The sequence below is a fragment of the Suricata suricatta genome, chromosome 1 (genome assembly GCF_006229205.1).
Source record: "Suricata suricatta isolate VVHF042 chromosome 1, meerkat_22Aug2017_6uvM2_HiC, whole genome shotgun sequence".
Taxonomy (NCBI): Eukaryota; Metazoa; Chordata; class Mammalia; order Carnivora; family Herpestidae; genus Suricata; species Suricata suricatta.
Genome location: NC_043700.1, coordinates 102,124,925 through 102,151,721, shown reverse-complemented (window position 1 = coordinate 102,151,721; position 26,797 = coordinate 102,124,925). Strand labels below are relative to the sequence as shown.

At 34.7% G+C, this 26,797-nt stretch overlaps 1 long non-coding RNA gene across 5 annotated transcripts in view; it reads left to right on the top strand.

Annotated features, from left to right (window-relative positions):
• Positions 1 to 26,797, top strand: part of LOC115274293 — a 144,372-nt gene that overhangs the window by 4,579 nt on the left and 112,996 nt on the right. For 4 of the 5 annotated variants that reach the window (XR_003901188.1, XR_003901187.1, XR_003901190.1 and 1 more), the window contains exon 2: positions 26,210 to 26,262. This is a non-coding gene — a long non-coding RNA (uncharacterized LOC115274293). Of the gene's footprint in view, positions 1 to 21,782; positions 21,946 to 26,209; positions 26,263 to 26,797 lie in introns of those variants that run through there. The other variant, XR_003901189.1, reaches the window with a different exon arrangement.

Here is a 26,797-nt window from a genome sequence, read left to right as displayed (position 1 = left end):
TAGTCCTCTGCTCAGTTTCGCCTGTTAAACTTATGAGTGAAAACATATGGTATCTGTCCTTCTCCGCCTGACTTATTTCACTTAGCATGACACCCTCGAGTTCCATCCATGTTGCTATGAATGGCCTAATTTCATTCTCATTGCCATGTAATACTCCATTGTATATATATATACCACATCTTCTTGATCCATTCATCAGTTGATGGACATTTAGTCTCTTTCCATAATTTGGTGCTTGTTGAAAAGCGCTGCTGTGAACATTGGGGTACATGTGTCCCTATGCATCAGCACCTCTGTATCCCTTGGGTATATACCTAGCAGCGCTATTGCTGGGTCATAGGGTAGTTCTATTGTTAATATTTTGAAGAACCACCACACAATTTTCCAGAGTGGCTGTCCTAGTTTACATTCCTACCAACAGTGTAGGAGGGTGCCCATTTCTCCACATCCTCACCAGCATCTATATCCTTTTAGCCGCTCTGATGGGCATGAGGTGGTGTCTCAGTGTCATTGAGATTTGTGTTTCCCTGACGATGAGGGATGCTGAGCATCATTTCATGTGTCTATTGTCCATCTGGATGTCTTCTTTGGAGAAGTGTCTATTTGTGTCTGCTCATTTCTTTACTGGATTATTTGTTTTCCAGGTGTAGAGTTTGATGAATTCCTTACAGATTTTGGACACTAGCCCTTTATTCAATATGTCATTTGCAACTGTCTTTTCCCATTCCATCAGTTTTCTGTTAGTTTTCTTGATTGTTTCCTCTGCAGTGCAGAAGCTTTTCATCTTGATGAGTTCCCAATAGTTCATTTTTGTTCTTGATTCCCTTGGCTTTGGGGATGTGTTGAGAAGGAAATTGCTGTGGTTGAGGTCAAGGAGGCTGCTCCCTGCTTTCTCCTCTAGGGTTTTGATGGTTTCCAGACTCACTCTGAGATCCTTCATTCATTTTGAGTTTATTTTTGTGTATGGTGTAAGAAAGTGGTCTAGTTTCATTCTTCTGCATGTTGCTGTCCAGTTCTCCCAGCACCACCTGCTAAAGAGGCAGTCTTTTTTCCATTGGATACTCTTTCCTGCTTTGTCAAAGATTAATTGGCCATACATTTGTGGGACCAATTCTGGGTTCTCTATTCTATTCCATTGGTCTATGTGTCTGTTTTTGTGCCAACACCATACTGTCTTGATGACAGCTTTGTAGTAGAGGCTAAAGTCTGGGATTGTGAAGCCTCTGGTTTTGTTTTCTTCTTCCGTATTACTTTGGCTATTTGGGATCTTTTGTGTTTCCATAAAAATTTTAGGATAGTTTGTTCTAGCTTTGCAAAGAATGCTGGTGCAATTTTGATTGGGATTGCATTGAATGTATAGATTGCTTTGGGTAATAATGACACTTTAACAATGTTTATTCTTCCAATCCATGAGCATGGAATGTTTCTTCATTTCTTTGTGATTTCTTCAATTTCCTTCGTAAGCTTTATATAGTAATCATCATTCAGATCTCTTACATCTTTGGTTAGGTTTATTTCTATGTATTTTATGTTGTTGTTTTTTTTGTGTGTGCAGTTGTGAATGGGATCAGTTTCTTGATTTCTCTTTCTGTTGCTCCATTATTAGTGTATAAAAATGCAATTGATTTCTGTATGTTTATTTTGTACCCTGTGACTTTGCCGAATTCTTGGATCAGTCCTAGTAGGCTTCTGGTGGAGTCTTTTGGGATTTCCATGTAGAGTATCATGTCTTCTACAAAAAGTGAAAGTTTGACTTCATCTTTGCCAATTCTGATTCCTTTTATTTCTTTTTGTTGTCTGATTGCTGATGCTAGGACTTGCAGCACTATGTTAAGCAACAGTGGTGAGAGTGGACATCCCTGTTGTTTTCCTGATCTCAGGGGGAAAGCTCGCAGTTTTTCCCCATTGAGGATGATATGAGCTGTGGGCTTTTCATATATGGCTTTTATGATGTTTAAGTAAGTTGCTTCTATCCCAACGTTCTTAAGGGTTTGTATTAAGAAGAGAGTTTGTATTTTGTTAAATGCTTTTTCTGCATCTATTGACAGGTTCATATGGTTCTTATCTTTTCTTTGTTAATGTATCACATTGATTGATTTGGGAATATTGAACCAGCCCTGTAACCCAGGGATGCATCCCACTTGATCAGGATGGATAATTCTTTCTATATGTTGTTGAATTTGATTTGCTAGTATCTTGTTGAGTATTTTTGCATCTGTATTCATTAAGGATATTTGCCTGTAGTTCTCTTTTTTTGTTGGGTCTCAGTCTGGTTTGGATATCAAAGTGATGCTGGCTTCATAGAATGAGTCCAAAAGTTTTCCTTCCATTTCTACTTTTTGTAATAGCTTGAGAAGAATGGGAATTAACTCTACTTTAAATGTCTGGTAGAATTCCCCAGGGAAGCCATCTGGCCCTGGGCTCTTATTCATTGGGAGAATTTTGATAACTGATTCAATTTCATCACAGGTTATGGGTCTCTTCAGGTTTTCTATCTCTTCCCGTTTGAATTTGGGTAGTGCATGTATGTTTAGGAATTTGTCCATTTCTTCTAGGTTGTCCAGTTTCTTGGCATATGATTTTTCATAGTATTCCATAATAATTGTTTGTATTTCTGAGGGATTTGTTATGATAGCTCCATTTTTATTTGTGATTTTGTCTATTTGGGTGCTTTCTCTCTCTTTTTTTTTTTTTTTTTGAGAAACCTGGCTAGAGGTTTATCAATTTTGTTTATTCTTTCAAAATACCAACCCTTGGTTTTATCGTTCTGTTTAACTGTTTTTTTTTTAATTCTATGTTGCTTATTTCTGCCCTGATCTTTATCATTTCTCTTCTTCTGCTGGGTTTGGGGTGCTCTTGTTGCTTTCTTTCTAGTTCCTTAGGTGCGCTGTTAGATTTTTCTATTTGTGCTTTTTTAGTTTATTGGAATAGACCTGGATTGCAATATACTTCCCTCTTATGACTGCCTTGCTGCATCCCAAAGAGTTTGGATTGTTGTATTTTTATTTTCATTTGTTTCCATATATTTTTAAATTTCTCCTCTAATTGCCTGATTGGTCCAATCGTTCCTTAGTAGGATGGTCTTTAACCTCCATGGTTTTGGAGCTCTTCCCGACTTTTTCTTGTGATTGATTTCAAGTTTCATAACATTGTGATCTGAAAGTGTGCATGATACAATATCAATTTTTTTTTATATTTATTGAGGGCTGCTTTATGACCTAGTATGTGGTCTATCTTGGAGAATGTACCATATGCACTGGAGAAGAAAGTGAATTTCATAGCCTCAGGACATAGAGTGCTAATTGTCAGATCCATTGTTCCAGTGTGTCATTCAGGTTCATTGTTTCCTTAGTAATTTTCTTTCTAGTTGGTCTATCCATTGCTGTAAGTGGAGTATTAAAATCCCCTGCAATTAGCACATTCTTATCAATAAGATTGTTTCTCTATGTGACTAACTGTTTTATGTATTTGGGTGCTCCTGAATTTGGTGCGTAGATGTTTATAATTGTTTCCTCTTCCTGATGGATAGAACCTGTAATTATTATATAATGCCTTTCTTCATCTCTTTTTACTACCTGTACTTTAATGTCCAGTTTGTCTGATATAAGTATGATGACTCCGGTTTTCTTTTGACTTCCAGATGCATGGTAGATATTTCTCAATCCCCTTACTTTCATGCTGAAGGTGTCTTCAGGTATAAAATTAGTATCTTGTAGACTGCAAATAGATAGATTTTGTTTTTTAATCCATTCTGCTACCCTATGTCTTTTGATTGGAGCATTTAGTTCATTCACATTCATTGTTGTTATTGAAAATTATGGGTTTAGAGTCATTGTGTTTTCTGTAGTGTTCATGCTTGGAGTGGTGTATCTGGTACCTTGTGTTTCTTTCAGCATTTCCTTTATACAGTCCCTCTTAGGATTTCTTGTAGGGCTGGTTTGGTGGTGATGAATTCTCTCAACTTTTGTTTATTTGGGAAAACCTTTATCTTTCCTTCTATTCTGAATGACAGGCTTGCTGGATAAAGGATTCTTGGCTGCATGTTTTTTCTGTTCATCACATTGAAGATTTCCTACCATTCCTTTCTGGCCTGCCAAGTTTCAGTAGATAGGTCTGTAACTACTCTGATAGGGTTTCTTTTGTATGTTAGGGCCCTTTTATTCCTACTACTTTCAGAATTCTCTCTTTGTTTTTCTGTTTTGCCAGTTTCACTATGATATGTTATGCTGAAGGTTGATTGAAGTTACATCTGAGGGGAGTTCTCTGTGCTTCTTGGATTTCAATGTCTGTTTCCTTCCCCAGATTGGGGAAGTTGTCTGTTATAATTTGTTCAAGTACCCCCTCAGGGCCTTTCTCTCTTTCTTCTTCTTCAGGAATTCCTATGATACAGATATTGTTCAGTTTGATTGTATCACTTAGTTCTTGAATTCTCCTTTCATGTCCTGGATCAGTTTATTTCTCTTTTTCTCGGCTTCCTCTTTTTGTATAATCATGTCTTCTAATTCACCTGTTCTCCTCTCTGCCTCTTCAGTCCATGTAGTGACTGCCTCCATTTTATCATTTACCTCATTTATAGCATTTTTTAATTCATCACAACTATTTTTAAGGTCCATAGTCTTTGTAGCAATAGTTTCTCTGTAGTTTTCCATGCCTTTTTCAAGCCAAGTGATGCATTTTATTACAATTTCTCTAAATTCTTGCTCAGTTATGTTGCTTATATCCTTTTTGAACAATTCTGTAGCTATGATTTCTTTCTGGAATGTCTTTAGAAGAGAAGTTTTTCATTTTGTCATTTGCTGGCTTTCTGTTTCTTGTCAGTTTTAAAAGCTTGTTATGCACTCTGAAGCTGTGAGTATTGCTATATTAACGGAGACTCATTGACTGTCCAGGGCTTGTCTATTTAGGAGGTTTTCTATTAATGGTGTCCCTTGGTCTCTTTTGTTGTGTCTTTGGTTATTTTATTTCCCTCCTCGTATTGAAATTTGGTACTCTCCACCATGTGTACTTTGGCTTGTTTCTTGAGGTAGCCCTGAAAAGGGAAACAGACAGGCAAACACACAGAGAACAAAAGCACACAAGTGCACAGACAAGTCAAACAAACAAGCAAACCAGAAGGGAAAAGAAAAAAAAGGGTGGGGGGACAAAAACAACAAAAGACCAAGAACAGTCTAAAGCGTAAAACCAGAAATCCCAGCTACAAATAAACAGCTGGGTGTAGGTAGTGCTAATGGAAGAGCATATACAAAGAGAGAAGTGACAGGGGTGGGGAGAAAGTGAAGTTGAACATTGACCAGGCAGAGAGACTAACAGGCTTAATTCAGAATGGGAAAGAGGTGAATATGTTAGGAGGCTAGGAGAAAAAAAAAGATGTTACCCTAAGAACCTATATAGTCTGATTATTCCATAGAGAGAGAGAGAAGGGTAGGAATGGAAGTGTAAAATATGCATCAAGAGAATGGATTAGATGTGACTGCTTAAGCAAACCAATGACCAGAGTGCCCAGTGGAGTGGAAGGGAGAGAAAAGAATGAGATAAGGGAAAATATATCTGAATAGCAAGAATTGATCTAGAGTTAATCACGGCAATGCATCAATGTTGGTCTTGCCCAAGGCTCTGGTAAAAAAAAAAAAAAAAAAAAAAAAGAAGGGCAGCTCTCTAGTGTGGTTGGGCATGGTTTGGCATAGGCAGGTCTCACCTTCACTGTGTTCCTTAGGGCCACTCCCTGGGGCCCTGCCTTGGAGGTGACGAGAAAAAATGGCAGCGCCCCAATCCCTTCTCAAACCAAGCATTGCAATTCACTCTTTGGGGGTTCTATCTCCCGTGCCTCAGCATAGCCAGGGTGGGCAGAGTTGTATTTCTCAAGCCCTGCCTTGTTTCCATTCTAGATTTTAGTACTTGAACTTTAAAGATAACTGGAATCTGTGCTGACAGCTAGCTCAGAGCCTGGAGCCTGCTTCAGATTCTGTGTCTCTCTCTCTCTCTCTGATCCTCCCATGCTCATGCTGTGTGTCTCTCTCTCTCTCAAAAATAAACATCAGAAAAAAAAATTAAAATAAACAAAATAAAATAAAGATACTGCCTAAAATGTACTCCCACAGGCCAGGCGGCTTCTTAGCTGGGGATCACGTAGGGGGAGTAGTTTCTCCTGGTTTTGCCTGGGATCGGCTGCCTAGTCCAAGGAAGGCACCCCAGGTAGAGAGAAAAATTCCTGGCCAAATGCCCTGCGATTACAGATGGGATTATAGGGTCCCTCTCAGTCCCAGGCCAAAGGTTTTCTCTTCTCCAGACACAGTTATAGCAGTTTAAGCCGCGCTCTCTCTTCCCCTCATCTCAGCGGCTCTCCGTGGAGGGGTGCTCCCTCCTCTCCACGCCTCAGGTCCCAGCCCGTTTGTTTTTATCTTCCTCAGGTCACAATCACGCAGTTATCAGGCTGTCTTCTTAGCCGACTCTTGTCTGTTTTCCTCCCAGGCTCTTGCAGTTCAGTGTCTTATGGCTTCAGTCTTTCCTGGTTTTAGAGATGTGGGCTGGTGAAAAAGTACCGAGCTCCCTACTTCTCCACCATCTTGCCAAGAGCACTATTTTTTAAAAGCCTGTTTTAAGTTGGTTATTGTTTCTCCTCTGTTAGTTCTGGTTACTTTTAGATGTTGCAACACTATTTCAGGATTTCTGAAAACTTCTCACCTATTTTTCTCTTGTTTCTTTATTTCATATACTATGAGTGATTCTCAACTTTCAGTTTGCTGATTTTATTTTTTGTAGCATTCAGTTCTTTATGAATCTAAATTTGATTTTAATATGGTTTTGAAGTGTTAATTACCTTCCAATAACTTTTTTCTAGCACATTATCTTTACATGAATTTTTATCGCTTCCTTTTTTCATTTCAATTTGTTACTTTATCTCATTTTTCATCATTATCTCTTCTTTGACAAGTTTTCAGAATTCTAAAAATTTAGTCATTTTAATAGACTTCTTAGGTTTTATTGAACTGCAATCCTCCTTTACTTCATGTTGTAGAATCTTTTCATGTGCAAGTCTATGTCACTCAGACCAGTAGTCCATAGTGTGTGGTTTGGTGTGGAGGCTGCTAACAAATATAGATGATAGTAGCAATGCTAATAGTGCCCTCTGACCTGCACCACCATTCAGGAATTGAAATGTGTATGTAAGAAATGCCCTCAGGTTTCTGTTGGGAAAGAGAAGATATTAGAAGAGATATGTGAGTTTTATTTATATTAAGAAACAAGAATAAGGATTAGTAACTTGTGTTTATAATGTCCCTAGAGATGCTGTCATAAATTCAGTACCTTTATCTGTCCTGATTTAAGGCATGATACCATTAACGATAACCAGGTATCCATTAGGTTTATTTTTATGTATTATTCCACATACTTTTTTATAATTAGAATGTCTGTCTTGTGTTAGCTGAGTCAGTTTCTAGATTAGTTCTCTTGTTATAATGCTTAGAGGTATACTCCCAACTCCAAATTTAAGAATATTGACAGATATTTGCTTCTACTCTCTAGTTTCAGATTTTGCATCCTTTATCTATATTTACTCAGCCATGTGATAAGGTGGTCAGGCTTAACCTGTTTTTCCTAAACAACTCATAATTGTCCTGGTCCTTTATATTAATGCATTATACCTCATAATTTATATGTATTTTATATTAATATTGTTACTGATACTAAGTGATTTCTTGAAAAATATTTGAACTCAAGACAAAGTTGAGGAAAGGGCATCGTGTATTATTTTTTGCCAAACTATGCTACTTACATGATACGGTTCTAAGGTCACAGTGCTTAAATAAACTCTTTCTGCTGGATAAATATAACTTTTAATTGTAGTGCCATTCATACAATATCTCTAATCAGAAGCCTTTCTCAGGTTTATACAAAGGTGCTCTAAGCATGCAGTTTTAACCTCCACTGATTCAAGGACTCTGTCATTATCCCATTTTTCAGGGTGAGGTGATTTCTAATTACTGCACATTCTGGTGTTTAATTTCATGTGATGAGCTTGTAACTAAAAGGTAAATAGCTCTGCTTGTTTCTGAGAATGAAAATAATTTGAATAGAAAAAAAAGGTTTAAGAAATGACAAAGGTGAATTTCACAAAGCCCAGCATACTTTAAATGAGGTTTACTATAATTTTCCTGGCTGCAAATAAACAAAAACAAAATACTGTTTTGTCCTTTCATAAGTGATATAAAATAGATTTAAATGGAAAAAGAGACAACCATTTTGTTGTTGGTTTATAATAGTGTTTTAAAAAAAATCACAGAAAATGGGCAAATTATTTTTTTCAAAATATAATGGATCAAATATGTGCTGTGTATCAGATATCAAATGTTTTATTTAATATTATTTTTTGGTAGTAGTGAGGCATTTAAAAGATACTCAAATAAGAATTCAGAGTCAAACTGAAGCATAGTTTTTACTATACTTGTTTCAGAAAATAATTTTCTTTTCAAAACCATTCCTTCTGTGTATCTTTTTAAAGATACAAGATATATCCTACCTAAAGATAAGATCTGCTGATTATCAAACTTTAAATTAATGATGAATGGTGTAACTTTAGATTATCAGTACTGTAACATTAACATAGTACCTCTGTGTGCTATTTGTGAAGTCAAGGTGTGCTGTTACTGTTGAAGGAGTCAGGGGCGAATTGCAGTCTGTTTAAGAAATGCACATTATATACAAGTAGGGCTTGGTATTCCCTTGCTGTTCACTCTTTTGAGTGCAAAAAGTGGTTTTTGCTAACTCCATTTTGCTGCTCATGGAAAGCTGAAAAATCAATAGCTGCAGGTTGATGAAACCTAAATCCATTTGATTCCTTTCCACCAGTGCCATTATGCAGACAGTCAAGTGTGATGTATTTAGTTCATGCAGTACTTATTACTCTCAAGCACAGCTTCTCATCAGGGAAAAATTAGACCAGATGAGAAGTAATCAAGAAATTCTGGAGAGGTTGCAAAGATCTTCTTTTTAACTGCTTCCTTTTTTTTTTTCTTTCCTTTTTTTCCCCCCTCTCTGTCTTTGGCTGTCTTAGTCTGCAGAAAAAGGAAAGTTAAGATCTCTACTACAAAGCTCCAGAAAGTTCTGTAGAAATGTTTTATGTCACTTTTTAAAAAATCAGTGTTTATATTTAGTAACAGTCACAATAAAGAACACTAGCTGGATAAATGCCAAATTAAGAAAAATTTCCCCTTCCTAGAGCTACCAGTCATCACTTTGGCAGAGCTGAACAAATAAAAACTGCTTGAACTGATTTGGACATTTCCATTTTTTCTTAATAGGCTATTTAATAGGTAGACGGCTAAAAGTGGTTGAATAATCTAGAGGCTCAGAGCATGGTCTTTGGCTGTCCCTTTTTGTAATTACTAGCTTGATTAATCCTGAACACATTGTCCTGTCTGATCATCAATTTTATCATTTGTATAAGGTGTAAGATTTAATAGATGGAGGCAGAGACGAGAGGAAAGAAAGAGACCAAGTTATGGAGCCAAGAAAGCCTTTATTGGGATCGGCAATTCCTGGGCGAGGTTCCGTGATTCTGGGAGTGGCAAGTCAGGGAAGTTGCGCCTGGTACGGGAGAGCAAGATGTTTTATGGGTGCATGAGTTCCGGGTTTGATCTCGGGTGGGCAGATAGCCAAATAAGGGCATCTTTGGACCGTGGCAGGATGGGATTGGTTGTTTTCCTTTTGGCGGGATGAGGGGATACTGGAATTCTATGGTAGGCTATATTTCAAAGGCGTGAGACATTCCAGATTGGAGAGTGGGGTTCGTCGGTACCTGGTCGGTACCTGAACTGTTCTCCGACCCACAGTAAAATGGCCGGTTGGTCGCCCTCCTAAGGTGACTCTTACATAAGAGAATTATAATAATATCGCCTCAAAATTATGGAAAGAAAATAAGATGGGTAATCAATATAAAGCATTTAACATTTAACACCGTAAACATTCAATATGAATTATTAATATTAATCCCATACATGACAGTGGTTGTATATGAATAGGCAGCAACTCTTTTTCTACTTTAGCAATGTTTTAGATATCTGACTTGAATGTTATAAATATTTCACAAAATCTCCTAAATCACATTGCTATAGTGTATATATTACAATGAATGATCAAGTGATCATCTGGTCCAGCCTCCTGCTTTAGTAGCTAAAATACTAAAATGATAGTTTAAGTGATTTGCCTGTGTGCAAACATCTGTTGTTGATGGAGATACAAGAATAGAACTTGGGTGTCCTTGATTTCAGAAGTGTCTTTTGTTTCAATGACTATTTATTTTGAGAGAGGGAGAGGGAGAGTGGGGAAGGGACAGAGAGAGAGGGAGAGAGAATTGCTGGCAGGCACTGCATAGTTAAGCACAGAGCCCAAAGCAAACCCACAAACTGAGATCATGATCTGAGGTGAAATCAAGAGTCAGACACTTAACCAACTGAGTCACTCAGGCACTCTTCAGAAGTGTCTCTTTCTTTAATACTCACATCTAAAATTTATCTATACTTGCTTTTCAGACATGGGTGGACAAGATAGTCTCCAAATTATAGAAACTAGAATTTAAGGTAAAAATTTGTTCTCAGAGGTATACATAAAGATTCTCCTTATTAAAAGTGAAACTAGTGGCTGACCACTTGGAACAAATTAGCAGCTGGGAAAAATCATAGTCTCTCTGAACAGTAGAATAAGAGCCAGTGTAGACATACACAACTGGAAGGCATTGAAACTGTCCCAGTCCTACCAGACACAATAGTAAAATAAAGCAATGATATATTTCAGGAAGATATTAATCTACCTTCATAGACTTCAAAGAAGTTGAAGTTGTGCTCTCTATCATTTCCATGTTTATTTCAACTATGTTGGTTTTGCAGAAACCGAATGGACTGTAACAAATGGTAGTGGATTATCATAATTTTAACCAGTTGTTAGCCCCATTATATCCCTGAAAGAGGTATCTTTACCTAAATGTATCAAGATGGTGTAGGACTCTAAGTATACTGCTATTACCATGATAAGTGCATTTTTTCCTCTCTCCTCAGTTGAGAAGATCCAAACCTGTTTGCGTCTTACGAAAAGAACACAGGAACGTATCTTGAACTAAGGATAGGTTAATGTTACTTTTTTTTTTCTCTGCTTGAAAATAATCTGCAGTACCTTGATTATCTTGACATTCTGCAGAACATCACATTGGTTCATTGTTTTAATTATATTATGAAAATCGGACCTAGTGAGCAGGAAATGGTATTATATTTAATATGTCATGCTAAGATATATGAATGTCTGTCTATGGGAAATAAACTCTATAAAAATTCAGAGACATGACATTTGAAAAACTTTAGGTTATTTGGCTAGAGTGGTTGGTACATAGTGGGGCAGGGTGGAATGTGTCCAGCATTCAGGGGATGCGCCGGGTTGTCTCTTGGTATTTCCATACTTTTTCAGTGACCATAGCTCTAACATGATGAGGGACTCTTTAAGAAGGAATCAACCCACCATGGAAGAAATCTATAACAACTGAATTGCTGATTCAGGATGAGAAAGATCTAGAATGTGTGGTAGAAGAGGAAAATGATGAATGTAACAGTGATGAATACAGTTTGTTCACATGACTGGTATATGTAGTCTGTTGCACTACATATAAAAAATAACCACTAATTTGAAAACTCAGTGATAATAAAAACTTAAATGGCGCAAGGGGTGGACAGTATTGGATGTCTGGGTTGTTTTACTCTGTATCTTTTCTGTTTCACACATAATTCTAAATGAGACTTTGTGCACAGTTCTGTATTGGTTTTAATACACCTGGTGCCAATTGTAACTTGTCTGTTTCAAGGCTTCTGCAGAACTGATTACATCAATGGGATTTATTCCAACATTCTGAATAGTAATCTCTAAACAAAAAAGCAATTAGTGCCCTTGAAAACAACCCTTAAGGACTCTGGTGATAGGAGCAGATGCAAATGTTCCTTGTGATTAACTCCTAGAAAACTAACTGCTTGCTTCTATAGTTCTTGTTTCAGGCTCTGTTTCAGGGGTTTCCTAGACTAAGATATCCTCTGAAAGTAAATCTAACTACATGATTATAAGAGATACATATTTTTGTGAAGCAATTATATCCCAAGTTCACCTGATGAATAAAAATAGTTCTTTCAATTATGATAGCCACAATTTTCATGATTTTTTGACACCACTATTTTCTGTAATCGATTATATGGAGAGATTATATGATTATATATAATATATATAATCTTTACTCCCTATTTACCTCCACTATATATTTTTTATTTTATTCATTTTTAAAGTTTATTTATTTTGAGAAAGAGAGAGAGAGAGAGCATGAGCAAGCAAGCGAGAGAATCCCAAGCAGGCTCCCTGCTGTCAGTGAAGAACCCCATGCAGGGTTTGATCCTTGAGGTCATGACCTGAGCCTAAACCAAGAGCCAGCCGGTCGATTAACTGAGCCACTTAGGTGGCCATACCACTATACATTTTAAACACAGCTTTTTTCTTGCTTTGAGCTAGTTCCATCCAAATCAGTACCACTTTTGCTTTTTTTATCTTATTTTTTTCTACCTCGCTTTCAATACTCCCCTATCTTTGAAATTTAAAGAACTCTATTACATCATAAATGAATTAGGGAAAAACAGAAAGGCCCAGTACTTAGAAATGTAGTTCAGGAATCATGAGGGAATTAGATTAGGGAATCCAAATACTTTACTGTTTGAATAATATATTGTAATGATATTAAATTTAGTAGGATTAGACACATAAGAGAATTGTTAAATTCATGCACAGACTGACTTTAGTTACCTTTTATAGTGCATTGTTACTGGAAGCCCTCTTATTATATTGTGAATCTCCATGGCTTGTATTCATTATAGTCTTTTATTACATTTTGAAAAGCCAGAAATGCAATTTATATCAATTTGCTTTCCATACTTCTTAGGGAATTTGATTGAATATGAAAAAGTTCTACTGCATTCCTGTCTGATGCACTGGTAATTGGGATATATACCTGTACAACACACTTGTTAAAATGTTTAACACTTTCAGATAATTCACTAAAAAAATATATATATGGCTACCAACTCCTGCCAGCTTTTCAGGGTCTAGAAATATTATTTCTGAATATACACATACATGTAGGCACACAAATACACATACCTCTCTTGATTCTCTTTGCTATACTTTTGCATTTGGATGGACACAGAAAATCAGAAAAGGGTGGGAAGGCAACTTTCTCATATGATTCTCTAACAAGTCATTTGCCTACCTGTGTTTATTATATACCAGGTGTTATTTGACAATTTGCCCTAGGTCTCACTGCTAATAAGTGGTACAGATTCAAATCTTTCTGGCTTTGTTTTAAATTTTAATATTTTCATGACCACTTACTCCTTTTTTTTGTTTGTTTGGATGGAATACATTTTCCTTTTGCTTCTGCAAATTACTTATTTGAATTTAGGTATATAATTATTTATTTGTGAATTGATATCTTTTGTAATTTTCTGTTACCTAATATATTTCATTCCCTCTTTACAGTCTCATCATTTATCATATTGTTAACAAAAATTTGGCTCATCTGTAACTCTTTCTAGACTGTGTGTTCTTTTGAAAGAAATAATTTCATAAATTGGATTATAATGGCATACATGAAAAATTCATATTTGTTAATAATTAGTAGTAAAGATGCATAACTGTACCTGTCTTCTATATTGTACTTTATGAAATTATTTCTTTACTACTATTATGCTTATTAGCAAAATATATTTATATTACAGATGTTACTATATAGATGTTTGATTACTTAAAATAGGTAAAATATTCAGAAGATAATTTGATCTTGGATACTGAAATGTTCAAGAGTGTCAAGAGGTGCAAGAAAAAAAGAATAAATTACATATAATGAGAGGATTTTGAACTAATTATTTGAAGGAAATAAAAAAGGAAATCTATGTGGTATGAGTCTGTCCAGTCAAAATAAAGACTTTTTAAATGAGGCCTGGTTAACTATCACTTTATTTGGTAAATGTTTTGGTCCAAAAATGTCACTTCATATAAAACTATACAGACTATTGTTCTGTTCCAAATGCACAAATAACCAAAAGGCCAACAGACGTAAATGGCGATCTTTTGCATTTGATGCCCCAAATTGAAATTATGTGTACAGGGTTGCCTGGTTGGTTCAGTCGGTAGAGCATGTGACACTTGGTCTCAGGGTTGTGAGTTCAGGCCCCGTGTTGGGTATAGAGTCTACTTAAAAATTAGAAAATAAGTACCTCTTAAAACGAAAAGGAGTTATATGTGCAGTTATTATCAGTAGTAGAGAGTTGGAAAATTCTAAGGCTGCTTCATCCTTTGCTAATTATTTCCAATTACTTGCTAGATATTTCTATATTATAGGCAGTTTTTCCAAAGCCCAATACTGAATTTTTTCTGTTGTTGTCTGTTTTCTCTTAACCTATAAATTTTTATCTGGTCCTTGATAGGTATTATAAGTTACTAACAGAATATAGGATTTAATTTTCGTATCATTCCATATCCTGTACTCTGGTGTATGATGGGAACCTCAGTACATTTTTATTATAGTTTCTGTCACTTTATTTGCTGTTTGAATTATTCTTACACTGAAGCAAGTCCCTTGTTTACTAATTACATACAATTATATTCAATGATAATTAAATATTAACTTAATTCTCATTATTACTTAGACCTAAACTAATTTCATCTCTTATATGAAAACACTGACTTTTAAATTCTAAATACTCAATATTTAACAATTATGGATCTTATATTTAAACATATTTTTAATTTTACTGAATTTTTTTACTTTATAATTTTGATTTGACAAAATTCTAATTTTGAATTGACAAAAAACTGAGGTATTTTACTTAATTTTACCACCTTATCATAAAGCCCAGATTTTTAAAAAAAAACATGAATCGTATAAGAAAAGCAATCTCTTAAATAGCTAATGTAAAAATGAAAATTATGAATCATAAATATGATTGTGAAACATTTCGTAGGAGGGTGCTTACTGCACTCTCAGATAATTAATGCCAGCATTTTGGTAATACTGGTTGGTAATAAACTATTTAATAGCGCTGCCAATGCTACGACCTAAATGTTTTTTTATTTCTTCTGAAGAAATCTGATTACTTCCTCCACACCATCTATATGAATTTATAGATAGAGAGATAGACAGTCTGTAGACCGTTTTGTATATAGAGGGCTGGAACCATACCATCATTCGCAAAGCAGTGTCTGTGTCTTACTTAGAGCTTGATACATTCCTGAGGTACCTAAGGACATGCCTCTGACTTGTTTCCTCAGTGAGGAACCTTGGTGTAGCCCCTCAATTTCCAGCTTCTCCAGAACTTTCAGTCAACAGCAGCTAGAGCTGTAGCATCAGGACAGCAGTTATTCATTTATTTATTTAAATGTGTATTTTTGAGAGAGAGGAGAGAGAGAGAGTGCACCCACAAGTGGGGGAAGGGTGGAGGTGGGTGGGATGAGACACAGAATCTGAAGCAGTCTCTAGGCTCCGAGCTGTCAGCACAGAGCCCAATGTTAAGCTCAAACCCACAAACCGTGAGATAATGACCTGAGCCAAAGTCAGACACTTAACTGACTGAACCACCCAGTCATCCCTGCAGTCATTCATTTATCAGTCACTCAGTGCCAGGCATGGTGCCAGTTCCCTTGCACACGAAGATAAAACAGAATTAGAACGAAGACTCAACACACATCAGTTTCAGCTGAAGCCATAAGTAAAAGAACAGCATAGTGTTCTTGCAGAAGTAGGAATTATTTCAATTTCGTATATTTTCACTTTTAATGATCGAATGGAACATTAGCCTTAATTTGTAAATATCCTTAAGTAACTCATATATTTAAACCTACAGTCTTATGTGTGACCCACATTCTCTTTGTACCAAACATTCTGACTCCTTAAAGAAAAGCAGCTAAATTTACTGATTCCTTCAGTTTCTCGCATCATTACTTCCACATGACTAAATTTAAGGATGTATTTCCCACTTATATTATTTGCTCTCGTGGGTAACAGTATTGACCACAAAACTTCTGCAGTACTATTCAATCCTAGGGCATGCCTGTTTCTCTAGTCCCTTGCCCTGGCCGGCGGGGCGGTAAATCCTTGCGGGTTCATTCCTGAGGGAGGGAGAGAGAGAAATAGGGCAGGAGGGAGACGCAGAGAGTGGAGGCAAGACAAGCTTTTCTGATCAAGCCCCTTCTTTATTGAGAAAACACCGTATCTTATAAAGGTTTCAAGGCGGGAAAACAAGGCCGCTGACCTAGGTCGGTTGCTAGGAAACAGGGTCAAGGGATTAAGGCTGGAGTAAAAGAGGAACCAGACTAAAGTGTTTTAGCACAGCGCCTGAGGGGCTGATACTACCCTGCCTGCAGGCAGTTGATCTTTGATCTTCTGGCTTCTCCTCTGACAGGGAGTGGTGCTTCCCTGCCTATAGGCGGCTAATCTCCGTTTTTCTGGCTCCCCACACCTTTGTAGTCTCCTACATGAGCTGTTCTGCTTCTTTTCCATTGTTCTAGAAGCTTTCCCGGCTTGGTAATATCATTTGGTATTACTAGGGTTTAAACATAGCTTTATTTCCCCCTGCCAACTCCTGGAAGCCCTTCAAATTCATATTTTTTCCTCCCAAACGTTATCTTCTTAGTTACTAATACTTTTGACAAATTACACTAAATCACATACAATGAGTCTTCAACTTCAGTTGATCTTCTCAATGATGACTTTTATGTGTCAACTTGACTAGGCCTAAGTATCCAAATATTTAAGCAACAACTACTGTAGATGTTTCTGTGATGGTATTTTTGATAGGATTAACATTTATGTAACCTTATCCTGAAAATAGTGAAGGCATGGGGATATAGGTTAACAGCACAGTTTTTGAGATGTATGATAAATCACATATACAAACACATGCTAATTATTTTCTGTTTTTAATAGTGTTTAACAATTGCTGTTTCTTATATTGACACTGAGATCATGCAAGATCCTGATGAATTTCATAAAACCAGTAATGATTTGTAGACTAACCTTGGTGTAGTTTTATTGTTGAAACCTGTTTATAGAAGTGACTCTTAATCCCCTTTTTTCTATTATTTTGAATAAGTAGGGTATTATATCTGATGCTGCTGAATTATAGTAATTGTAGAGATAGAAAATATTTATTTTCCACTTTTCATTCACATATATTTGTAAAAAAGAGGAAATAAATGTAGATATACATCCTATCTATAAATGTAGATGGAGTCATTAACTAGTTTTTACTTCTCTTTTAAACTGTATTTTAATTTCTGTTATAATTCCAAGCTAACTGCTTTACGACATAATAACTTTTTACTTCTCCATCTTTGACCAGACCTAGAAAGTGTATTACACCTTTGAGAAACTTCTATTTTTATTTAAAAGAGAGAAAATAAATTTGACAGTGTAATTGTGATGAAATATTAAAAGATATACTATGATCAGGTTTTTTAAATACCACTTATACACATATATTAATGTAGGTAGGTACATTTAAATCTTATTGGCATTCTTGAATCTAGAAATGACTAGATGTTAGGGGTGAATATGGAAATAATACTGTGTAATTTCCGAGTAAAACTTTTAGGGATGTATATATACATGCAAATACTTTCTAGAAATCAGAAGTACCATGTCAAACTTAGAGCAAGCTTAAATGGAATAACTTCAAATGGGAAGCTTCCTCTAGTGAGCAGGTTAAAACTTCTGTAACCATTGACAGAGGCTCATAGTAGAACACCATCATCTTTATGACTGCTAAGCCCCACACATAAGGGAATAATATAACTTGATTTTAAATGAAGCTACATTTTCAGATAATATTCGTGTTTTATAGCTAGTCTATATCTTTAAAGTGAAAACCCTCACAGATCAAATGTGAAAGATACATGCAATGTTAATTTTTGTTTAAAGAAGAATGATCTCAATATTTTATATGTCTGCTATATGTTCGTTATTAAGTTAAATCCTGAATGGAGTTTTTTATATTAGTACTTAGTTTGTATAAGTACTGCTACTTTGGGAATATAATGGAAGCCTTGATAATCTGCCTGGAGCAAAATTAAAAATTCCAACACATTTTGTTAACTGTTATAAAGGAGTGAACAGTGAGTATTTGTGCTACCTGGCTTTTGATTATGTGGGAACACAGGCAGACACACATTAAGAATAATATTGTAGTTCAGAGGAAAAATGTGAGTTCTGTAGCTTGGCTGTCTGGGTTTTGATCATGAGTTTCTCTTACTGGTATTTGAACTTTGAAAAATTACTTAAGCTATGTACATCTTAGTTTTTCTTCTGTAAACTGGTTGTAATGATTGTACACACTTCATATGAACAATGCCTAGCATAGTAGATGCTCAATAAAGTTTAGTTACTCATGTTATGTGGAATGAAATGTATGTGTCTAATGTTGAAAGACTGGTGATTTCTGATCTTTTTCTCGAAGTCACTGTTTTTGTTAGTTTGAGTTTGTATCCTAAAGCCTTCCTAAAATTCTGGATAGCATTTAAGAATTATCACATTGATGTTGACTCTTAATAGCCCTTGAAATAAATATCCTGGGTTATATTACTTTAGCTCAATATTGGGATGGCATTTTTATGTAGTATTATTTGAATAACATAGCAGGCTATGGTTGGAAGCAAACTTAGAGGTTATTATTTACGAGAGGAGGGGGATCTGGACCCAGATGGATAGTATGACTTTCTGAAAATCACTGAAAATCACTCAGAAAGGGTAGAGGATCTGAGAGTGGAATGCAGATCTTCTGACTTAAATCTGTTTTTCTTGTTATGCTACTCTGCTCCTCTTCTCAGCAATTAAATTGCATGCTTTTAAAAAGTGCATATATTCTTTTTTATTTATATATGTATTCCTTAGAAATAAAGAATGCTATTATGATTGCAAAATAAATTTGTCAGGCTAATTTATATGCAGACAGCATTTTCCTAGCTTTCTGGTTCTAAATAATCCTTATACTATTGAACAAATGATTAGGCATTTTTCACATCTTAGGATGTAAGACCAATACTGTTAAATCTTTAATCATGCCCTGAGGCAATACATCAAAGACATCAACTATTGTAATGATGATGACTTCAATTAACTATTTTGTTATCCAATAATGAATTTCATTTGAGTATTCTAAGAACTTTCCAGGCATTATTACCATAATCTTCAGTGCTCCTATTTGGTATTTATTTTGTCTCCTGAACATAATAAATAGAAAGGCACAGTCCCTACCACCAGATAACTTTCATTTCTTAGTAGAATGCATTACAGAATAATGTGTGTCGACAAAAGGAAATATTTGCACCTAAATTTGGCTACTGTGGATTAGTTACAGGTCTGTGTTGGTTCTTTACAAGAGAGGATAGAAGAAAAAATGAGCGATTGTTTTTTTTGTTTTTTGGGTTTTTCTTGGTTGTCAAAAAGCCAGACAACAGCTCTTGCTAAATATTAAAGCTGCTTCCATCTCTACAGGAAGGTGAGATACTCACTTCACAAAACACATGCAAGAAAGATAAATAGTATTCATGACTTTTAACTCTTGAGAGCTGAGACATTTACTAACAATAGGATACATGGGGACCTTGTGATAGTCTCATTTCCCGAATGAATTAATTCTCTTAAACCAAACCAAAACTTACTCTTCTTCTGTAAGATAATTCCTCCTTTAATAACTTTGAGAATCTAAATGCATGTTTTCTTTTAATAATAACTTGTCAGTTTAAGGAATATCTGCCATTGTGGGAAGTGTACAATGAGTGAGAGTGTTCATATACACCTATTATTTTAAAACCTGGTGGTCTCCCTGAGTAACTGGTTCTTTGACATGAAAAGACTTAACAAAAATCAACTATGTCAGATCTTTGTCTCAAAAGGGAAAAAGATGATGTTCATCGTTTCCCATTTTTTAGTAATGTGAGGGAAGATAATAGATGAAAAAAATAGAGCTTATCCACAAGCTACTGAAGGCAACACTGTGACCATCTCTGTACTTCTCTCTACACAAATGGTGATTTTCTATAAATTTAGAATGCATAGTTCTTTTAAGTTTACATGGCTGTGTCTGGAGTACATTTTACCTAAAATATAGCTTAACTTCTTTCTGTCAAACATGTAAAAGTCAGTCAGAATGGCAATGGTGTATCCTGTAATTTTTACTAGTTATTAGATTATTAATATGATTTTTCATATTAATAACATACTTAACATATTTAACAGGGAGAGGCAGAGTACATGGGAGCTTAAATAACATGCTTATTATAAATCATATATTATAAAATATTGTTTGTTTTTAAATTTTAGTTGATGAACCTAATTATTTTATCAATGTCCTGTAGTAGTTTCTTTATTAATCTTTATTAATCCAAGTAAAATAGATTATCACTCATTAAAACCTTAATATTTTGGAGCACCTGGGTGGCTCAGTCAGTTAAGCATCCCACTTCGGCTCAGGTCATGATCTCGTGGTTCACGGGTTCAAGCCCTGCATTGGGCTTTGTGCTGACAGCTCAGATTCTGGAGCCTGCTTCAGATTCTGTGTCTCCCTCTCTCTCTGCCCCTCCCCCACTCTTGCTCTGTCTCTCTCTCTCTCTCTCAGAAATAAACAAACATTAAAAAAAATTAACCAAACACCATAATATTTTATTTTAAGCACATTCCTTTTGCTTATCTTTTTTTTAATGCTTTTTATTTATTTTTGAGAGACAGAGAGAGACAGTGCAAGCAGGGGAGGGTCAGAGAGAGAGGGAGATACAGAATCTGAAGCAAGCTCCGGGCTCTGAGCTAGCTCTCAGCACAGAGCCTGATGCAGGGCTCGAACCCATGAGACTTGCTGACTGAGCCACCCAGGTGCCCCCTTATTGCTTATCTTAATTTAATATTTCCAAGAAGTGCCACTCCTTCTAAACTTTCTTACTCATTCTTATCTCTCAGCTAGTGATACTCTTCCACTTGCTTCCTAGATAATTTCCTTTTGCGTACTTGCATTCAACTCAAAGAAGACCATCTCTTTGGGACTGCCCCTAGCCTCCATCAGTTAACTTCTTTTTAAGTCTTTTTACCTTTATGTCATTGCTGTTTTCATAGCCTTTAAGGAACAGGCATTTAGGAAATAGCAATAGAAAATGGACATTTTTTTTCTTTTCTTCTCTCTCTCTCTCTTGCTCATTTTTTTTTTTAATAGAATCCCAGTGCAGGTATCTGAGCAGAGAGCTGTTTAATCATAGATTAAACAGAAGAATAAACGACACTATTGTGTGGACACAGAAACTTGCTCATAGGGGAGAACAAAATAAAAACCTCATTTCTGAAGCTAGGTTATGATATCAAATATAAAAAGCCTGACTTATTTCTCACCTAATCAGTTTTGTTAAATTACATACTATCAGAATGTGTATTTCATCTAAATTTTCAAATTACTTTTCATATAAGTTTTCATACTATCTTATTATTTTCTATTTTGTTAACAGGTAATAATTGTCTAAAATATTTGTGTCTATTTTCTACCGGCTTCCTCTTTATATATACAGGAATGACTTTCTATGTATATTCTAATGTATATAGAAATGCTAACTTATACTACCTTCTTACCTTACCTTACCTTACCTTACCTTACATTCTATTCTATTCTATTCTATTCTATTCTATTCTATTCTATTCTCTATATTCTGTTATATTTCCTGGCCCAGTTGACAACAGCTTTGGCAATTTGATCTACTTTGGTCAGTTGAACAAGAAAATATATAATATGTCACAGACAGTTTTAAGAGCTAGCATGAGAGCACAACACTTTTTAATTCCATACCTATAACACTAGCAAGTTCCAAACAAAAAGGATTTAGAATTGATAAACACAGGTAACTATGAGGAATTTAACTACAACAATGATAATCCTTTGCTGTAGCAAGCTACTGAGATTTGATATTATTTGTTACTACAGCATAACTTAATTTCAGTTGATTAATATATCTGCTTTGTCTATAGTTAGGTTACTTTTGTTCCTTCTAGCTTGCTCATATTTTATTAAACATCAGAAATATAGCTGTTTAATTATTTTCTTAAACTGATTTTGTTTTTTCAGACTTCTATTTTATCTTTGTCTTTTTATTTTTGACAGAAGTTATCATTGATAATAGAAGGTGCCTTTACTTTATCACTTTGTGTTTATTTATCATTCTTTCAAACCACTTAAATAGATCATTAGCTTATTTAGTTTTAACATCTCTGCTCTGTAATATATATATATTTTAAGCATATAAATTTCCCTTCTTGAGCTTACAAGTTTTAATGTATAGTTTGTTTTGTTCTGTTTTAATATCTTTTTGAAACTAGAGGTAGTTACAAATATGTTTTTAAAATTCAAAGCAGACAGTTGTTTTCTTTGCTTATATGGTCATTATTGACTTCTAGTTTAACTGTATTGCAAACAGAGTAAGTGTTCTGTGTTATAATGATTTTTGAACATTTCTAGACTGTTTTTAGTGCCAGGCTTAGAGTAAGTTTTTATAAGTGGCCCTTGTGTGCTACAGCATAAGTTGTTTTTTCTCACTGTTAGGTGTGAAGTTCTTTATGTCCAACAAATCATAATTAACTCATTTCCTTATCAGATGTTTCTTACTCTCCTAGTTTTTTAATCTTGATTTTTTATTAATTGAAAAGATCCTGTTAAAATTTTCTATTAAATGGTGAATTTGTCCATTTCTCCCTGTTTTGCATATTATTATGTATAAGGCTATTTTATTAAGAAATACAAGTTTAAATGGTTATATTTTCTTAACAAGGTGAATCTTAAATCATTATGTCCTTAAAGCTGCTTTTTCTTGATATGTTATATAACATTAACAGGGTCAATACCAACTTTATTTTTGTTAGTATTTTCCTGTATGTGTTCTTTCATTTTTTTCTTTCAATGTTTTCTTTTCCTTATATCAGGAATACCTCATAAACATCAAATCCCTAATTTTTAAAATTCTAATTTGATAATCTTTTCCTTCCATGTGAAACTTTATCTAAGATTATTTGTGTATTGAAATCTGCTTCAGCTTTTTGCTGCTCTTCTATTTCACTATTTTTCCATTTACTTTCTAGCCTTGATAAAAAAAAATTAGGTTTGTTTTGTATATTTGTACGTTTTATTCTATTCTTTCATTCTCTCTATGTCTTTCTATTTCTTTGGAAACAGAACTTAATATGTCTTTCCTTATGTAGGTTATCATTTGGAAGTTACATTTATTAAAAGTGTAGAATATATATCTTAATAGCTTTCTGAAAAATATAAGGACCTAGGAGCCCTCTATCTTATTTTCATTCCTTATGAAATTTCATGCCCTTTTGGTTTCAAGATTTTTTATCTTTAACTTCCCCAAAATAATTATGATTATTATTATACAGAGAATGCTTAGTTAGATTTACTTCTGTTTATTAACTTTTTCTCCCTACTGACAAAGTTTATATTTTTAGTATTCCCTTTAAATATTAGTCCTATTTGGGATATACTGTCATTTTTCTTTTCTTTTTTTTTTTTTAGTGTTATTTATTTTGAGAGAGAATACACATGCAAGTAGAGAAGGAGCCGAGAGAGGAAAGAGGGAATCTCAAGCAGTATCTCTTGAGTATCTCTTAGAACTTATTGTCTGTACATTTAAACCTCTTTTTTTTAAAAAAAATCTTTCTTTATCTAAGTCCCCTTTGAGTAAATTCATTAGAATTTTCTTTCAATTGAATTTTCCTCCTTCAGCTATATCTACTGTACTCTTTAAACCATATTTTAAGTGTTTTTCAGTAGTTATATATATTTACTTAAAAAACTTCTATTTGTCTCTTTTTCAGATAGGCCTATTGATTACTCGTTTTTACAATTTTAATTTTTTGTTCTTTAAGCATCCACTTATAGGAAGATATATACACACACATTTATATAACTTTAATATCCAAAGTATTGAGTAATCTAAATATGGTTTTTTGTTGTTGGCCTAATTCTCATCATGACTTTTTGCTTGATTGTATGCTAGTTGATCTTGATATTGAGCTCAACAAACTCAAACTCTGGAAAATATGGAGGCCTACGTTGATGAGACTCTCTTCCTCAGGAGATTTGCTCTTCTCTGTGAGGTCCTGTATGGTGTTTGCAGTATCGCTCTCCTGCTGCTGCCAGCCACACCTCTAGAGCAGCCCTCCCTTTTCTGTGTGCTCACTGCTCAGTATTCTGAGACCACTTCTTATTGTATGCATGGAGATTTCTCTTCTTTCCTCTGAGCATAAAAATACAAGGACCATTTTGTGCATAATGTATAGCATAAGGACAGCTTTGAGTAGCTAGCCCCAAATGTTAAATTTTCTACCTTCAGAATTCCCTTTTAGTCAAGGAGTTGATACATTGAAATTTTGCAAGCTGTTTAAATTCACCTGTATACTGTTAAAATTAATTGATGTTTTAGTTAGTGGATATTTATTTATATTTTCATCAATAAATTTATATGGCCTGTTTATTAAGATATCATGGTAGTGTGGGCAGGGGTAAAAACTTAAGAATACTAGTTCTTTCTTTACAACTATATTATATTACACAATTGAAATTCTGAGCCCATGAAATTAGGAACTTCCTTTTGTTTTACTTAGTATATAAAGTTGATTTTAATTGATTATATTTGTTTTAATGAAATAATCTACTGAATTAATAACTAATGCTTTGGAGACAGTTTCTATAATAGAGAAGTCTGCAATCAAAAAAGGTTAAAGCTGATTGATATTTTACAATGTTTTAGAGTCTATTTAAAATCAGATACAAAATGTACACTTGATCACATAAAATTGAGATCTACTTCTGCCATTCATGACCAACAAAAGCTACATTTATTAATACATTAATAGTCAATTAATTTTGAGTATTTATGAGAACACTGCATCCTACAACTGTATATTTTAGTGAATCCTGATCCTACAATGATATCATAAAAATGACAACTGATTATTTATTACTTTCTAAAGCTCTTAGCTATTGTCAAAGTATTGCATTAGGACACATAATAATACTTCATTTAAAAATTTTTTTAATGTTTTTTAATTATTTTTGAGAGAGAGAGGGACACCATGAGCAGGAGAGGGTCAGAGAGAGAGGGAGAAGACAGGCTCCAGGCTCTGAGCTGTCAGCCCAGAGCCTGATGCGGGCTCCAACCCATGAACCCTGAGATCATGACCTGAGCCAAAGTCGGATGCTTAACCAATGAGCCACCCAGGCATCCTGAATACTTCGTTCTTAATCTCTGTGAAAAGAGGAGAATTTCTACTGAAGTGTTCCCAGAGTAAAGCTTTATAGATAAATAATGTTTCTATCCAAGACATTAAGCCTACAATGAATGTACTTGATTTTTAAAAGTATAATTCTTATTTTAGGCTTTAATGTATCTTTATAGTTTTAAGATTAAAAGTATATTTTTTCTTTGAAAATTATATGCAACCCAAGCAGGAATAAGAAATGTACCATGTTTTGAATTTGAAAGGAAAAGGCCCTCCCCTGCCCCCATCAACAATAATGTGCTAGGCAAGGTACCATATATTTACCTATATTCAGGCATTTAATGTCATTAAACAACTTAGGAGATATATAGTAGGTATTATGGCCAGTTTGCAGAGGAAGGAGATAAGGCAAATTGACTCTCAGTACTTCTTTATCCCTTTATTTTAGCTTGAACTTCTATAAATTCAAGGCTGAAAATTTAAAGTATAAATTATAAAGATTTCCTTGCAGTTGGACTTTGCATGTAACACAGCTTATGCCAAACACACATAGCCTTGTGTAACTTTGAAGTTAAAAGTGACCACTTTAAAGTGGCAGCTGCATAGGTCTCTTGAAGCTGTTAAGCAGGATATTTAAATTTTCTTCTGTGGAAGGTCTATTACACAGCTCTACTGTCCAAATAGTCCCTAGATTGAATATTGCCAAGATAGCCCCAATGTCTAGCTCCCTTATCAAACCAGCTTCACAGTGTGTCTGTGATAGGTCAAATTAAGCTCTCCAGTTCCTGAATAAGTCTTTATGTTACTTAAAACCCTATAATAAATTGATTTCTTCTGAAATCTTTTTCTTCTTCTTAATTCTTAAATGGATTATGTTTTTTGCAGTTGCACTCTGGGCTGTAAGACAGGAAAGGAAACTGAGACCAAAAAAACATCAGGTAACAACGTATAATAAAGTTGGTTAATTATAGAGCCAGGATTTGAATCCAGTTGGTTTGGAGCCAGTGCCCAAAATGTTCACTTATACATCTTTGCCAATAAATCAAGTATTTGACAGGCAGACATGTGACATAATATGAAAAGGGGAAATTTAATGGGAATTTGATTTAAGTTCATGCTAAAGTGAAATATAAAAATCATATCAATTACTCTCAGGAATATGAAAACAATATGAAATCTTTTCCAAAAGAATGAAGAGTAAACTTAAAATTACTTCAAACTACTTGAAATTAGTGGTGCTTGATATTTAGTTGTTTGGCATAGTCAACTTTATCATGAATTATCATATTGATTAAAACAGTGGCAAACTTATTCAAATAATTGCTTAAAAATAATCCCCCCCCAAAAAACCAAAAACAAAACAGGAAAGTAAGAGCAAAGGAACAAAATGCAAAGTGGGTATTTGAAAATAAATTTTCTAAAGTAGTAATTGTAAATGTAAATATATCAGTAAATTTATTAAATGTTAATGGA